The sequence below is a fragment of the Oryctolagus cuniculus genome (genome assembly GCF_964237555.1).
Source record: "Oryctolagus cuniculus chromosome 17 unlocalized genomic scaffold, mOryCun1.1 SUPER_17_unloc_1, whole genome shotgun sequence".
NCBI lineage: Eukaryota > Metazoa > Chordata > Mammalia > Lagomorpha > Leporidae > Oryctolagus > Oryctolagus cuniculus.
The window spans coordinates 2,685,117-2,702,579 of NW_027208202.1; the positions used below are offsets into that span (position 1 = coordinate 2,685,117).

General features: G+C 45.6%; 2 pseudogenes; both read right to left on the reverse strand.

The window, feature by feature from the left end:
* The window catches only part of LOC138847838 (protein LYRIC pseudogene), a 408,551-nt pseudogene extending 391,626 nt beyond the window's left edge, over positions 1-16,925 (reverse strand).
* LOC103345854 (GDNF family receptor alpha-2 pseudogene) lies at positions 399-16,227 on the reverse strand (annotated as a pseudogene).
* Positions 16,926-17,463: the final 538 nt, after the last annotated feature.

Below are 17,463 nucleotides of genomic sequence, written 5' to 3' on the forward strand. Positions count from 1 at the left end.
GAACAGGATGTCCTAGGCCATCAGATAGCTACAATCAACAATTTCCACAACAAATCAACAAATTCCACAGCTATCGGTGGGGGGAGGGGCAGCGTGTGGCCCAACAGGTAAGACACCACTGGGGACACCCACTTCCCACACTGCAGTTCAAATTCCAGCTCCCTGCTGCTGTGCACCATGGGAGGTGGAGGACCTGAGTCCCTGCCATCCACGTGGGAGACTTGGACTGAGTTCCCCTATCCTCCTGGCTTCAGCCTGGCCCAGCCCAGGCTGTTGTGGGCATCTGGACAGCGGAGCAGCAGCTGAGAAATTTCTCTCTCTTTTTCCCTCTCTCTCTCTCCTCCCCTCCTCTCCTCTTCTTTCTTACCTTCCTCCCTCTCCCTCTAAAATATATATATATATATAATAATTTTGATTTTTAAGTCACAAAGGCTTAGACTCTCAAATGCATAAAAAGAAAAAACACTGCTATTAACCAATAAGAAAAAAAGACAACCCCACATGAAAAGATTATTGTGGACTGCTCGGGTGGGCACTCAGAAGTGAAGCCGTAGGAACAGCTCTGGAGTAAGTGATCACCTGGGACACCCGCATCCCATATGGGAGTGCCCAGGTGAGAGCCCCAGCTCCCTGCTAATGCATCCTGGGAGGCAGCAGGTGATGGCCCAAGTGCTTGGGCCCCTGCCTCCCACGGAGGAGACCTGCATGGAAGATCCTGACTTCAGCCTGGCCCAGATCTGGCTGTTGCAGCAATTTGGGGAGCGAACCAGAGGGTAGGATCTTCCTTTCTTTCTGTCACTGGGCCTTTCACATGAATAAGTCTTTTTTAAAAGCGAGAGCGCTACCTGACATTATCTGCAACAATTGTTTTTGTTTTTCATGTGAAGTGTTTAAACAGAGAGGAGAACCAGAGCAAAGGCAGCAAAAGGCTCTGCTCAGCACAGACCTGCGCACAGCGATAGAAAACTGAGCCCGTGGAAACGCAGGCAGGAGAGCGCCGGGAGGCCCACCTGTCCTGGCACACGCGTGAATGGCACGTGAAAACAGAACGGAGGGGACCCAAGCCAAGCTGCTAACCCCTGTCGCCTGCTGCAGGAGGAGGTGGGGACTGCAAGCAGGGTCAGGCTGGAGCTTAACACCCGCCCCACGTTAAGAAAAGATGTTTGTCCACGCAGCACATACCGGACAGGGGGTTACCTTGTAGAGAATTCACGGTGCCTCCCTGCCCCAGCAAACTCTCACAGACTCAGGGCCTGCGCAACCTTACCCTCAAGCTCCTGGAGGGCGTCCTTTATGGCAATCCCAGAGGCACCAACAAAGAAAGGGACCCCTGGGTCCCGCCCGGCCCCCTGGAACACTTCCAGGGGGCTCTGGCCAATAGTCAGGGAGCTGGCAATCCAGCGTGCTCCTGGGAGCAGCCAGGCTACTCCTGCAAGACGTCCGCTCCACCTCTGCCTGAATCCAGCCCTCTGGGCACGCACGCTCTCTCGAGGCACGGCCTGCGGCAGGCACCTGCCACACGGGTTCGGTTTCCCCGAACACGGTTCGTTATGGCACTGCACCTCCCGGCCGGCCACGAGGCGACAGGCTGCGTCCCAGGAGTCCGCAAACCCTCCCACTGCGGGGTTCCCCACGCCAGCGGACGTCACGGGCACGCCTGACACAAGTCCCCAGCGTCCCCGAGTCGGGCCAGCCACCTGCAAGAGTGCCAGGTGAGGTCAAAGGCAGGGGAGCTCCCCGAGGATCTCGGAGCCCCGACCGCTGTCGGTCACCCTGCAAACGCACCCCCACCGCTCCAGAGTCCCGGCTCCCACACGTGACCTCCGGAACACAGCGCTGGGACCCCCGCACCGCCGCACGCAGCACGGAGAGGCCACCGCGCAGCGGCTCCGCGAGCCCGCCCCGCTGGACACTCCCCTGGGTGCCTCGCCACCACTCCCCTGCGGCCTCAGAGACGCCGGCCCGGCGCCGGTCCGTGCCCCCCTCACGCGCTGGCCACGCGGGCACGCCCCGCCGCCAGAGGAACCACGCGCGTCGCTGTGGCCGGGGCCACCCCGGCCACGCCGCCCGCCGTGGGTCGCAGGGTCGCAGGGACGCCGGGCGCGCGAGCACCAGTGGACGCAGCCGCACAGGTGGCTCCTGACCGGGCACCCGCGTTGCCTTGAGCGCTGCCAGAAACGCCAGGGGCATGGCGACCCCCGCGAGAGGGGGTGCGGGCCGCGCCAAGACCGGGACCGGGCAGAGCCGCCACGCGGTACCTGCTGCCCGGGGATCGCCATCCTCCTCAGCCTCCGCCTCAGCTGCCGCCCCGACTGGCCCAGATCTATTTTCAATTGACTTTATACACACAGTTTAACTCTGTGCTAAGAGTTTGACAAATAGCATGAAAAATAAACAGTGTTCCTAAACAGTCGAGATAAGGGCTGTTCAAGTCACTGCTTCTTAAAGTGTCAATTTCACTCGAGAGAGAGCCTTTCAGATTCTCTATTAGGTATCACAGTTCAGGGAGAACATATGGTATTTGTCCCTTTGGGACTGGCTTATTTCACTAAGTTTGATGTTTTCCAGACTCATCCATTTTGTTGTGAATGACTGAATTTCACTTTTTTACTGTTGTGTAGTATCCATGGCATATATATTCCATAATTTCTTTATCCAATCTTCAGTTGATGGGCATTTGGGTTGTTTCCATGTCTTAGCTATTGAACTGCAATAAACATGGGGGTGCAGATAACTTTTTCATATGCTGATTTCATTTCTCTTTGGTAAATTCCCAGAGTGGGATGGCTTTGTCTTATGATAGGACTATTTAGATTTCTGAGGGTTCTCCATACTGTCTTACATGCCCACCAACAGTGGATTAGGGTGCCTTTTCCCCACATCCTTGCCAGCATTTGAAGTTTGATGATTTTTGTGTGAAAGTCATTCTAAGTGGAGTGAGGTAAACCTCATTGTGGTTTTGATTTGCATTTCTTTGAGGGCTAGTAATCCTGAGCATTTTTTCATGTGCTTGTTGGCTATTTGGGTTTCCTGTTTTGAAAAATCTCTGTTTAGTCCCTTGCTCATTTCTTAAATGGGTTGTCTGTTTTATTGTTGTGGAGTTTCTTGATCTCTTCATATAGTCTGGTTATTAATCCTTTATCAGTTGCATGGCTTGCAAATAATTTCTCTCATTCTGTTGGTTGCCTCTTCACTTTGCTGATTATTCGTTTTGCAGTACAGAGGCTTCTCAATTTGATAGAATCCCATTTGTCAATTTTAGCTTGGATCACCTATGCCTCTGAGATCTTTTCCATGAACTCTTTGCCTATGCTAATGTCTTGCTGGATTTCCCCAATGTTCTCAAATAATTTGATGGTTTTATGTCTTAGATTTAGGAATTTAACCAATTTTGAGTGGATTTTTGCATAAATTGTAAGGTAGGGTGTTGCTCCCCCTCTTCGTGGAGGAACGACACTAAACCCTGCACTGTTCTTTTGTCTGCTCGGCCCTCCCCGGGTTTGCTGCTGGTTCTTCCTGGGTTGGCTGCCGTCCCTCCACCTCTGTGGAGGGGCGGGTCCCCCTGCCACTTTCCCCACTTCCGCGGGGGAGCGGCACACCGCCGGCCGGCTCTCTCGGGGGATGCTCAGATGTTATCCGGATGTTCCCGTTAGATGTTCCTGGTGCATGTTGTCTCTCTCCTCCTTTATAGTCCTCTTCCACCAATCCCAACTCTGTTACCCACACGCTGAGTACGCTGCTCTCCTCCAATCAGGAGCAGGATCAGCTCCTGCAGGTCATCACTCAAGTTGGTGAGAGGCAGCTGCGTAGAAGCTGTTTCCTCCTCTCCCAGTGCCATATTGTGGGAGAGCAGATGCATAGAATAAGTCTTAATTCGAGTAACTTAGTCTAGTCCGAGTTGCTCCCCACAGTAGGGGTATTGCTTCATACTTCTGCATGTGGAAATTCAGTTTTCCCAGCACCATTTGTTGATGATACTGTCCTTCCTCCAGGGTTGATTTTAGCTCCTTTGTCAAAGATAGGTTGGTTGTAGATGTTTGGATTGATTTGTGGCATTTCTATTCTGTTCCACTGGTCTATGCATATGTTTTTGTTCCAATATCAGGCTGTTTTGAAAATAACTGCCCTGTAGTATGTCTTGAAATCTGTGTTGTGATGCCTCTGGCTTTGTTTTTCTTGTATAAGATTGCTTTAGCTATTTGGGGTCTCCTGTGTTTCCATATGAATGTCAGCATAATTTTTAAATGATTTACTTATTTATTTATTTATTTATTTATTGACAGGCAGAGTGGACAGTGAGAGAGAGAGAGAGAGAGAAAGGTCTTCCCTTTGCCATTGGTTCACCATCCAATGGCCGCCGCGGCCGCTGTGCTGTGGCCAGTGCACTGCGCTGATCCGATTGCAGGAGCCAGGTACTTCTCCTGGTCTCCCATGGGGTGCAGGGCCCAAGCACTTGGGCCATCCTCCACTGCACTCCCTGGCCACAGCAGAGAGCTGGCCTGGAAGAGGGGCAACCGGGACAGAATCCAGTGCCCTGACCAGGACTAGAACCCGGTGTGCCGGCGCTGCAAGGCAGAGGATTAGCCTAGTGAGCTGCGGCACCGGCCTACTTATTTATTTGAAAGAATGACAGGCAGAGGCAGAGAGAGAGAGAGAGAGAGAGAGAGGTCCTCCATCCACTGTCCCATTCCCCAGATGGCTGCAATGGCCAGAGCCATGCCGATACAAAGCCAGGACTCCCAGGAGCCACCTCCAAGTCTCCTATATGAGTTCAGGAGCCCAAGAGCCAGGGACATCCTTCACTGCTTTCCCAGGCCACAGCATAGAGCTGGACCAGAAGTGGAGCAGCCAGGACCCAAACCTGAGCCCACATGGTGCACCACAGCACCAGCCCCAGCATCATTTTTTCTTTATCTAAGAAGAATTTTCTTTGTTTTTTTGATTGATATCCCATTGAACCTGTAAATTCCTTTCAGAAGTATTGATGTGTTGATGATATTGATTCTTCCAATCCAGGAACATGGAAGATTTGTCTATTTTTTGTATATTCTTCTATTTTATTCTTTAATGTTTTGTAATTCTCATCATAGAGATCTTTGACATTCGTGGGGCACACTGGTTTTACATTTTCTTTATTTCTAAAGACTCATAATTGGCCAATCACTTTAAAAGTCCCAAGCACTAGATTAAGACATTGTTTTATCTTAGGTTTCAGACCACCAGCTGATAACTGGATAAAGAAAATGTGATACACACACACACACACACAATATGGAATACTACTCAGCAAAAAAAGAATGAAATTCTGTCTTATGCAGCAAAATGGTTGCAATTGGAAATCATTATGCTTAGTGAAATAAGCCAGTCCAGAAAAGACAAATATCATATATTTTCTGATATGTGTCAATTAACATAGAATACCAAAAATGTACAGAAATGAAACTGACATCTTAGTATATAATTATTGTTTTTATTCCTTTTTTATACTCTTGTGGAACTTTAGTCTTTCACTTTTTACTTGTTGAATAGTAAAGTCAGTAGTGAATTTAACCTGTGATTAAAGAGTGGAATTAAATTTTGTCTTTGAAAAAATTAAAGAAAACAAAGAAGGAAGTGAATGGATGGAGGGAGGGGGAAGGGAAATATGGTTATCATCAGATTTGTAGCTATGAAATACATGAAAGATCCCTTTATACTAATACAATTTTCAAAATATTATTGAATTAAACTGCTTAGCATTTCCATGACTTGAGACTGCACATTTTCTGTATTTTTAAAGGTGTTTAAAAACTATTTATCTATATCCATTACATCTCTTTGTGATCCTATTTCTGCTTCTACTGAAATTTTCATTGATAAACACAATTATCAAAATACAATGTGTGTTGAAATTACACATTTGTCTGTTTTTCATATTATATTTGAATTTGTAACTACTACCTGAGTAAATTGTCAATAAACTAATTTATGTCAGTCTTTGCACAGAAGCTTCAGGCTACCTTAGTTTTCTTTATCAGTTTTAGGCCATCAGTTCTATAAATTAGGAAGGTGTCCAATCAAATATGTTCATAGTATCTGAGCACAATCTATGGCTGATTTCATCTCCCTCATTAGGAGGAGATTGCATTTTAGCCTTATGGACATTCATGTAAATTGAAATACAATTTCAGTGTAGAAATGTAGGATTTTGTTTGATCTTCAAAATCATTGAGCTCACTTTTCTTCAAAACATTCTAATCTAGACCAGTTCCAGCCCTGTGAACGTGTAGTCATGACAACATAAATTTTTATTGTGAGGTCATCATCAGCTCCAACATTTTATAAGCTATCCTGGAAACCTTCAGATTCACAGTGCCTCAGAGCCACCTTAGTCAAGGGTAATGATTCTCCACATGTGTGTGTGTGTGTATACACATATATATATATGGGCACATATTATCATTCTCCCTTTCATGGTGATAAACTTTTGACTCTTTTCTGGTAACTGACATGGTATTTTCTTTACTTATTGTTGACTTTTTTCTGTTATTTCTCAAGTTTTGTGTATATCTAATACATATTGCTTCACCCAATTCTCTTGTGTTTGTCTTGCTATTATAGCTGCTACATTGTTGCTTACTGCTATTTCCCATCATCAGAATATAGGTTATATACTCACATGCATATTCCTTTTTAATTTTTTATGTTTTATTAATATTAGAAAATAGATTTCAGGGACTGATGTTGTGGCGCAGTGGGTTAACTTCCTGGCCTGAAGCGCTGGCATCCCATGTGGGTGCTGGTTCGAGACCCAGCTGCTCCACTTTTATCTGGCTCTCTGCTATGGCCTGGGAAAGCAGTAGAAGAGGGTGCAAGTCCTTGGGCCCCTGCACCCACATGGGAGACCCAGAGGAAGCTCCTGGCTCCTGATTTCAGATCGGCACAGCTCTGGCAGTTGTGGCCAACTGGGGAGTGAACCATCAGATGGGAGACCTCTCTCTCTATCTATCTCTATCTCTCTCTCTCTGCCTCTCCTCTCTCTGTGTAACTCTGACTTTCAAATAAATAAATAAACCCTTAAAAATAGATTTAATGTATTTCATAGATACAGTTCTAAGAAGACCATCATACTTCAGCCTCCCTCCCTTAATCCTCTCGCTTTCTTTTCCTTTTTTCTTTAACTTTTGCAATAAAATACTTTCAATTTACTGTATAATTACAAGTATAATGCACCACTATCATAAGGTTTAACAAGTAAAAAGTAGAAAGGTCACTTTTATTTCTATAATATGTATACATCAATGATGTGTAGTATAAGTCAATCCTAGTACATAGAACCATAGATAACCATGGTAAACTTTTATTGTGGCTTAATCAATTTCATGAAAACTTAAATTTTCAAAAATCTATGATTTTAAAAATTTTCTGGGAGTAAAATAATTTGAGACTCTTAATCCACAAGGATCTTCATATCTGCTGATCATACTATTATTTAACCTATATATTATTAAATATGCATTATTTTATTTATCATTGTTTTTAATGCACTTGTGTGACCTATTTTTATCATTAGTATCTGATTGTGAATCAGAAACGCTATTATTAATCCCAGGACTTATTGGGGGGCTTTATCTTTGTCACATGGACTTGATGGAAATAATCTAAAGTGTCTTTGCAATTATTTCATGTCCCCAGATTCTTAGAGTCATCTTGACCCATTCAATATTTCTTAGTTCCCAGAGGCTATATTATTTTAGTTTGGCTGAAATTCTAGAGAATCATAAATTAAACTGCCATGTTGAATGCTCAAAGTGTAGCTGTAAATATGAATATTGTTTTCTATGAAGCTCTGGGTAATTTCCAAGACCTTTGCTTTATTTCCATTCACTTTGTCCCCTTATTTTCCACTTTAAAGGTAATTGAACGAACTATTTTTTAATAAATTCTCTTTTATGTGTTTATCACTTTATTATTACTCCTACAAAATAGCATTTCTACCCTCAGTAACCACAATGTAATTTATATCTAATAAGTAAAAGGTTTTTAAGCTTTACTTTGTATTTGAGTTTATTTTTTATTTATTTATTTATTTATTTTTACAGGCAGAGTTAGACAGTGAGAGAGAGAGGGAGAGAGACAGAAAGAAAGGTCTTCCTTTTTCCTTTGGTTCAACCCCCAAGTAGCCACTAAGGCTGGTCCGCTGTGCCGATCCAAAGCCAGGAGCCAGGTGCTTCCTCCTGGTCTCCCATGCGGGTGCAGGGCCCAAGGACCTGAGCCATCTTCCACTGCACTCCCGGGCCACAGAAGAGAGTTGGAGTGGAAGAGAAACAACCAGGACAGAATCCAATGCCCCCAACCAGGACTAGAACGTGGGGTGCTGGCGTTGCAGGTGGAGAATTAGTCTAGTGAGCTGTGGCACTGGCCCTATATTTGAGTTTCTGAATATTTCCCAATTATATCATCAAATCATAGTGCATACCAGTGCTAGCACCCTGAGCATGTGACCATGTTTGTTAGCTTTTTCCTTGTGCTGTCAATTCACTCCAAATTCTGGAACAAGCAATATCTATCTTCAAAACTTCTCAGAGACATCTAGGCCAGAGTACTCTTTGTTTCAAGGATGCTTTTCACCCTTTTTGGATTTTTTATGGGATTACTTTCCTATTGATATTGAAATTTACTAGTGCTCATGTTGTTCCTTTAAGATCACTCTGGAAAGGTCAAGACCTGTTCTGGATTTTAGTTCCTGCAATTTTTTATATGATTTTGATTATATTTCTAGGCATTCATTGTTTCTGCCAAAATACTTTATTCACTCATGGTTATCACAACATCATTTTATTATAAAAATTACACCCATCCATTTTTGTCTTTGAATTCAAAGATATTACCTACATATAATTTCTATAATTTCATTTTCTTAGTGTCTCTTGATCTAGCATCAAGAGCCCATAGACAGCTGCATTGGCTTTCTCATTGTAAGATTATTAGCCCTCTGAAAAATGTCTAAGTTGTCTTGGAATCCTTCATGTGCACAGTATTTCTGAATGGTTTATCACCAAAGTATTTGTTCATGCTATGAGAATCACACATTTTTAAACTATTTTGTGGTTTTAGGGAATCCAAATTTATCACTGGTACTGAAATTTTTGAAAGCATCAGTCAACACAAGAGAATACCACAGATATTATCCTGGTAACTGCCCTGATGTTTACTTGATTTAACTTTTTTAGCTTTTTGTAATTATCTAATTATTATTTAATTGTAACGGAACATTGTGTAGCAAATTGCTTTTATTGGCTCTTACTCTGCCATTGCTCCTGCACTAATTACAGTAATTAGCATTTAATTGTAACACATGTATTCTTTTTTTATTGGCGCCTTTTGCTTAATTAACCACGAATGCAGACCAGGGGCCCCAGCCCCAGCCCCAGCTGGGCTGACAGCAGCCAGGCACACAGAGGGAGTGGAGTGGCCAGGGGCTGTCTGTTCCCATTGTAGACAATGTTATTAAAAGTAAACTTTAGAATAACACCTTTTCATTCATCTTGGGAGGGAGGAGTGGAAGGGGTATTATTTCAATAGGTCCATTTCTTAAAAAAAGGAAAAAAAAAAAACAGGGAACCACAGGACACACGGATGTGATGTGCATATACACACATTTGGAAAGACCGTATGTACAGCTGACTTAGGTCTCAGAGATGGAGGGGGGCATGGGCATGAGAGGGGCATGCAGACAACTGCTGGAGACCTGCACCCACTGCCGGATCATGCTGCCCCTCTCCAGTGAGACCAGACACCCACCCACCCAGCACCAACAAAGCCTCATTTCTCTCTGACCCTAAAACTCTTGCCACCAAGGAGGCAGAAGCCCACACCTCCACCCTGGAGCTGGTGCCCCAGGTGGGCTGGGCTGGGCTGGGCTCTGCCATCCATGCCTCCCAGGGAGCTCAGGGTACATCACCCCTTCTGCAGGGGTCCCCCACCCATGCCAGACTCTGGCCCACCGGCCTGCTGAGGGCACAGAAGCAGTCAACACTCCTGCAGCTAAGAGGAGGGGTAGACGGGACCCACAGGTTCCCAGTGTAGGCTGCCCCTGGCAGGTGTCCAGCATGGGCTGCCCTGCCTCAGCCTGCAGCAGGCACAGTCACAGTCCCCCTGGCAGCAGGGGTCTTGGTCTCTTGCTTCAAAGGGGTCCAGAGAAGAAAACTCCAGCCGAGGATGGAGGCTGCCCCCCTGCTTGTCTGTCCGGCTTAGAAAAACTTCTCCAGAGAAGAAACCTGGGAGGAGACAGGCTCAGAGACAAGACTCGCTTTTGTCCTATTTTGTTTTGTTTTGTTTGCAAGGTGTGTGTGGTTGTCTCGTGTGTTTCTGTGTCTGCTGTGTCAGGCAGGAGTTCTTGTCAGAGGCACTTCCAGAAGCCTTGTGGACACAGTTCCCCAGGTTGGGGTCTACAAGGACCAGGTGAGCATGAGGAGGGGGAGCGCAGTCAAGGCAGCTGACAGCCTGGCTCGGCTGAGGCCTGAGTTGGGTTTGATCACCTTGCTGCTTTCTGGGATGATGTCTGTCATCAGCTCCGTGAAGCACAGGCTCAACTGTGGAGCTGTTGGCCTTCAGCCCCTGCTCCTGGACAGAAGGGCAGGTGGTCATGGCACTTGTGCCCAGGCCAGTGCTGTCACCCAGGTCATCCGGCAGAGAAGGCATCTTCTCCACCCGAGGGCCTACGTGGCCAGGAAAGAGGGGCCCTTTGGGGACATGCTCACATCTGTGCCATTGCTGAAAGCCTGGATGGCATTCCAGAGGTGCAGGTTCTCAGTGAAGTCCCTCAGGAACCTCTCACAGTCCTCCTCTGTGTTCCCCCGCTGCGGCAGCTGCACCACACCAGGGGCTGGAGTCATTGTAGTGGGGTGTCATGTCTTAGCCAACCATGCCCGCGTAGGAGCCCAGACACACTTGTTAAATGTCCCCTGGGCAGCAGGTGAGTGTCCGGTAGGAGGCTCGACAGTTGGTGTGGAAGTTGGCCAGCCTGGACTGGCACAGGTGGTCGGTGCAGCTCAGGGCACGCAGGTCCAGGCAGGTAGGCGCTCCTTGTCCTCGTAGGAGCAGCTGGGCAGGATGGTCTGGCGGCGGTGCTCGCGCACGCCTGGTCTCGGCAGGAGCAGAGGAGCATGTGGTAGGTGTACTTGCTGAGCACGCGGTTGAAGAACAGGCACAGGGCCTTGTGGCACTGGCAACAGCTGCAGAGCTCCGTGTGCGAGCTCCTGGGTTGAGGATGGAGATGTAGGTGGAGCGCAGCTTCTTGCAGTTGCCGTTCAGGTTGCTGGCCTGGTTGCTCTTGGCGCTCACCGCCGGGTCTTCCCCTGTCCCTGAGAAGAGGAGGCAAGCCTGAAGACGTCGGAGAGGTGGGAGGTGACTGGCTGGCAGGGAGAGGCCTCCTAAAACTCCTCCCCCTCGGTCAGCCCTGGGTGGAGGCTCCAGTAGATCTGCAGGCACTGCAGCTCCTTCATGCCCCACTTGCAGCGGCCGTCTCACAGCGGGCTCTCCTGCAGGGCCTCCGGGGCCGCCTGGCACTCCTTGTGGGCCAGCCCGGGGTTGCGGTCGCGTCCCGCCAGGCACTGCCACAGTGTGCGGTAGCTGGAACTGCAGTCGGATTCCGCTCCGCACAGCTCAGTGGCCTGGACACAGTCACCAGGGCGCCAGCGGTGGAGCTCGGGCCCTGCAGGGAGGAAGGGCTGGCCGAAGAGCGGAGGGTCTTGGCTAAGAAGAGGCAGAAGGCGTTTGCCAAGATCACGTTAAATAAATCCCACAGGTTTTTTGTTTTTGGGTTTTTTTTTTTTTTTTTTTTGGCTTTCTCCCTGGTGCCTGGGCGGGAAACTCACTGGCTCCCCCCCACCCGTCCTGCTGGGGCGCAAACCCACCCACCCGAGCCTCTGCACCCTCCTCCTCCTCCCGGTCCCCACCCTGCCCCGTGGCAGCAGCTGCCTTTATTTTGTTCTATTTTGTTTTAATTTACTGTTATCACTTGTGTGAATCATCAGTATCCTAGGGACAGCCAATTACAACAATATGATATCATCAACAAAATGACAATTTCTATTTTGTTAACAATTTTAAGTACCCAGTTTTTAAAATCTTGTCCAGTATATTCATTTTCACATTCCAGGTGGTATATTTTTAAATCTTACTTTAGTTCTGATAACCCACAAATTATCATATTGTTATATCATATTGCAGCCACCTGGGGAGTGAATCACTAGATGGAAGGTGTCTCTCTCTCTCTCTCTCTCTGCCTCTGCTTCTCTGTACCTCTGCCTTTCAAATAAATTAATAATTCTTAAAAAATTAAAGATCAAGACTTCTTAAAATCATCAGCTAACATGTTTTTTAAAAGATATATGTATTTATTTGAAAGGTAGATTTACAGAGAGAGGGAGAGAGGGAGAGAGGGAAAGAGGGAGAAAGGGAGAGGGAGAGAGATCTTCCATCTGCAGATATTGACTCCCCAGATATCTGCAACTGCCAGGATTAACCCAGGCTGAAGCCACAGCCAGGAGCTCCCTCCAGGTCTCCTACATGGATGGCAAGGCCCAGGCACTTAGGTCATCTTCTGCTGTTTCCCCAGGCCATTAGCAGGGAGCTGGATCAGAACTCAAGCAGCTGGGACTTGAACTGGCACCTATATAGGATGCCAGCATCATAGGCAGTGGCATTGCCTACTCTGTCATGATAACCTTATTACTAACAATATGTTAAGAAAACCTTGTTGCTTCTATAGAGGGGACTAAGTTTTAGTTTTATGTCAGTGTACTTCTGATACTAAAGCTTAAGTTTTGAAATATATAAATCATTTTTATTTAACTTCTGTCAACAAATCTCTCAAAAGATTGTTTTTTTTACAAACTCTTAATATATTTTAATTTGTAGGATAATTATGATTGTTAGTCAAAATATATCTCTTTTATTCTATAGCTTTACATATCAAAAACACATTTTTATGTTTAATTTTTAAAAATATTTTTAAAATTACCTACCTAATTTTCTATTTTATATTTTTACATTTAATTTGAAACATTCCCTTAAAAAATATCTAAGAGTTGGGGCCAGTGCTGTGGCACTGTGGGTTAATGCCCTGGCCATATGGGTGCCAGTTCAAGACCCTGCTGCTTCACTTCCAATCCAGCTCTCTGCTTTGGCATGGGAAAGCAGTGGAGGCTGGCCTATGTCCTTGGGCCCCTGCACCCATGTGGGAGACCAGGAATAAGCTTCTGGCTCCTGGCTTAGGATTGGCACAGCTCTGGCTGTTGTGGCCATTTGGGGAGTGAATCATTGGATGGAAGACCTCACTCTCTCTCTGTCTCTTCTCTCTCTGTGTAACTCTGACTTTAAAATAAATAAATAAATCTTTAAAAAAAATAAAAACAAGAGCAAAAGTTTTTAATAAAAGTACATATAGCTGTTTCATTCTATTTTATATATTTTTCTTTTTCCTTTAAATTTTTTTTGTTTTTTAAATTTATTTTTGATTTTACTTTTTTCCTTTTCCTGCTTGTTCTTACATATAGAAATTTTGGCCGGCGCCGCAGCTCACTAGGCTAATCCTCCACCTTGCGGCGCCAGCACACTGGGTTATAGTCCTGGTCAGGGCACCGGATTCTGTCCTGGTTGCCCCTCTTCCAGGCCAGCTCTCTGCTGTGGCCAGGGAGTACAGTGGAGGATGGCCCAAGCCCTTGGGCCCTGCACCCCATGGGAGACCAGGAGAAGTACCTGGCTCCTGCCATCGGATCAGCACGGTGCACTGGCCGCAGCACGCCGGCCGCGGCAGCCATTGGAGGGTGAACCAATGGCAAAAGGAAGACCTTTCTCTCTGTCTCTCTCTCTCACTGTCCACTCTGCCTGTCAAAAAATAAATTAAAAAAATTAAAAAATAGAAATTTTGCTCTTAGTTATTTTGAAGTAGTCTTGAATTGTCATATATGAATACTTTTCATAAATTTTTAAAATTTATATAAAAGGAACAAATTTCATGTATCTCTTATGTACAGTTTTTTAAAAAATAATGATATTTCCAAATTATCCTTGTAACCTCTTTTGCTCCTACCCTCCCTCTTCTTTCTTTCTTTGTCTTTGAGTTTCTGCAATGACATACTTCCAATTTATTTTATAATCAAAAGCTGACCCTTCCACTAAATAAAGAATTCAACAAGCAGTAACTAGAAAAAGCACTGTTCCTCAGGTGTATACATAAGGAATATAAACAATCATCAAATCCAAAAATGTAAATTTCATTAATATACGTTACATTTTTATGCTGTATATTTACAAAAATCTAGGAAATCATATAACATTTGGCGTATTTCACTAAGCCTAATAGTCTCAACTTGAATCCATTTTTGTTGTGAAAGAAAGGATTTCATTCCTTTTTATGGCTCAGTAGTGTTTCATCACGTATGTATGCTACAATTTCTTTATCTAGTCCTAAGTTGATGGATATTTTGGTTGATTTCATATTTTAGCTATTATGAATTGAGCTGCTATAAAAATGGGGCTACAGATAACTCCTTCACATGCTGTATACTAATAATTTATACAAGCATACTTTTAACAGACCCAAAAATACTGTTATTATAGATTTAAGAAGCCAAGCCACTAAATTGATATCAAAATATTTATCATATTTACATTCACCTAGTTCACATTTAACAATTATATTTAGTTATGAAAACTGAAACAGCAGGCAAGCATAGTCTAGTTAAACTGTAATCCCTGAAACACAGAATGCTATTTTATTCTGACACGATGTTAGGTTACATTTATACTTTTAGGATCTTAAACATTTAACTGACATAAATATGATCCTGATTGGCAGGAAAACACAGGCACAAATACATGTTAATAAACAAAGACATGTTTATTTTATTGGAGCTATTTATCAAAAAGTTATAGAAGTCCCTTGAACTAAAAAGTATATAGCATAAGTTAATAGTTCTAGATTGAGTGCTTAATACCCATAAGCCAATTAAAATATAACTCTTAAGTGACTTTTAATAAGTAGACACGAAATACAACATGTGTACAATTTTACACATATATCACAGGAAAAATATCAAGCAGTTTTCTAACAGGTATAAAAAAAACCTTTTCCTTTCTTTCCTTAATAACATTGACCAATTAGTATTTTTTCTTGCTTTTAGTTCCTTTAATTAAACAGTTTTTGTGGATAACATAAGAAGTAGTTTTAACTATCACAACATCTCAGCTGGAACATGCAGAAGAAAAAATACAATTTGAACATTTATGTCTCAAAACAACTCTAATCCCAGCAAATGTGTGTTGAACATTTTCTCACACAATGAAAGCTACCTGAATTTCAGAGGCATTAATTGATACCCCAATAAAGAGATGCTTTCTAAGGCATTACTCTTACGAGTCTTCTTCCTCACTGGCAGCTGCACCAGGGGTTTCCGTGGGAAGCTCCAACTGGCTTTAGGGGAACAAGGGAGTCATGGACCTCATTCTTTGGAATCTAATACATACATAAGGCCATGCAGTATTTCCAATTTGTTCTCATAGATGAATAATTATAGGCTGCCCAAATCAGCTGGGATAGGGCTCAGAAGGCTTTTGGATGGAATTTGAGTTTCCATATTTTACCAAAGATTAATTCTCAATGTACTCACCCAAGGCAAATCCTCCTTGCTGAGGGACTGGCACTAGAATCTTAGATTCTTGTCTCACACCAACCGGAACTGGAACAAATGACCAGCATGAGGTCCAACTTGCAGGAAGTCTAAATAAATGGCAGAGAAATAGGGTTCCCAGTGTCCAACGAGTTCAACTTACCCAGTCTTGGATCCCTGGGACTTTGTCCCAACAAAATACTCAGAGGCAACCACTGTCACAGTGAAGACAGAAGGGAAGGCATCCACAGAAACGGACTCCGCAGCTTCGGGGATAGCCCTGAAATCCCAGCCATGACGTCAGCTCACCGAGAGCCGCCTGCAGGACACAAACAGTGCTCAGCTTCTCCACTCACATGTGAGGCCCAGGCCCCCACGCTGGCTGCCACTCGTTACCAGTCAAAACACTGCCCGGCTGCTCACCCCTGAGCAGCCAGTTCACCAGCGATGAGAGCTGTCGCAGGGAGACGCAGCATTCTCCGAGGAAAAGCAGACCCCTGGGATCCCAAACAGGCCCTGTCCAAGAATCCTGGCTCCTTCGAGAAACCTGTTTCCCTTCTCTGACTCTCATCTCTGGTGTGCGGCCTGTCTGGAGGCCAGCAGCCTGGACCTACTCTTGACCCCTATAAACACTGTGGCATTTGGATACGAGATGCAGACGTGTCAACCATTCACGTAACTGCCAAGCCAACTGTCCACTCTACTGCTAGCTTTTAGGCACAGGGTTCCCCCAGCCTCGAGCTGAAATCATTCCCTCAGTCAGGGCGAGTGTGGACACCTGAGAAGTCCGCGTGAGCTGACCCCAAATCCACACCCTGGTGTGGACCCCAAGGTGGACACAGCAGCAGCTGCGCCCGCCACCCCCAGCCCAGCCCAGCTCTCCGGCCTTGCACCGAGGAGCAGACCCCGGCCGCGGGAAGCCAAGGAGCATCTGGGGTCGGCCTTGGGGCGCCATCTTCTCACTCCAGCGCCGCAGAGCCGATGACGGCACCAGGCTCCGGGGAGCAGCTGCCGGTTTAGGACTGAGGGTGCCCTCCCTGCGGTCTGCAGCGACGCCCAGTGTCAGGCGACGTCTCGCTGGGCCCACGAGAGCCCTGAGGGCAAAGGGCGGGTCAGCTCGGGCCGCAGCCAATCCCTGCGAAGAGAAAAACTCGGGCACTGTGACGCGTGGCGGAGCAGGGGCGGTGCGCCAGCCCTCGAAGAGTGTGTGAGCGCACATGCGCAGAGTGGAGCCGCGGCCCCAGTTGTGCGCATGCGCCTCATACTCTGCGTGGGCACGGTGGGGCTAGGATTGGCACCTCGGGCAACGTGGACCCAGTGCACTGTCTCCCAGTCGCTCCCGGCGCGTTGTCGGCCAAGCAGGTGTATGTGCGTCAATATCTTGTCTGCTCTCTGGCCTGCGTGCCTGCCGACAGGAAGAACAGAAGCATTCCGACATGAACACAGGAAAACAGTTCAGGTGTTCAGAATGTAGCAAGCAGGTTTCCGTGAGACTCGAGTAGTTTTCCATTGTAGCTGAAGTTTGTCCGATTCTAGGCTTTGACGTCTTATTTTTTTTTTTTTTAGTTTGTTGTCTTTCCCACGTTGACTAGTTATGCCTGCTACATGACATGCATGGGTAATAAGAATTTCCTTATTCAATAAGGACTTTTAGTATTATCAAAAGTGCTGATGTGTACACAGATTTATAATTAGCTATTTTTGATTTGCAAAGAACTTAAATTTAATCATATTTATTAAAATTTTACATTTTACTTAAATTTTATATTTTAGACAGGAATAAATATAAAGAGCTGTCCAAACAGAT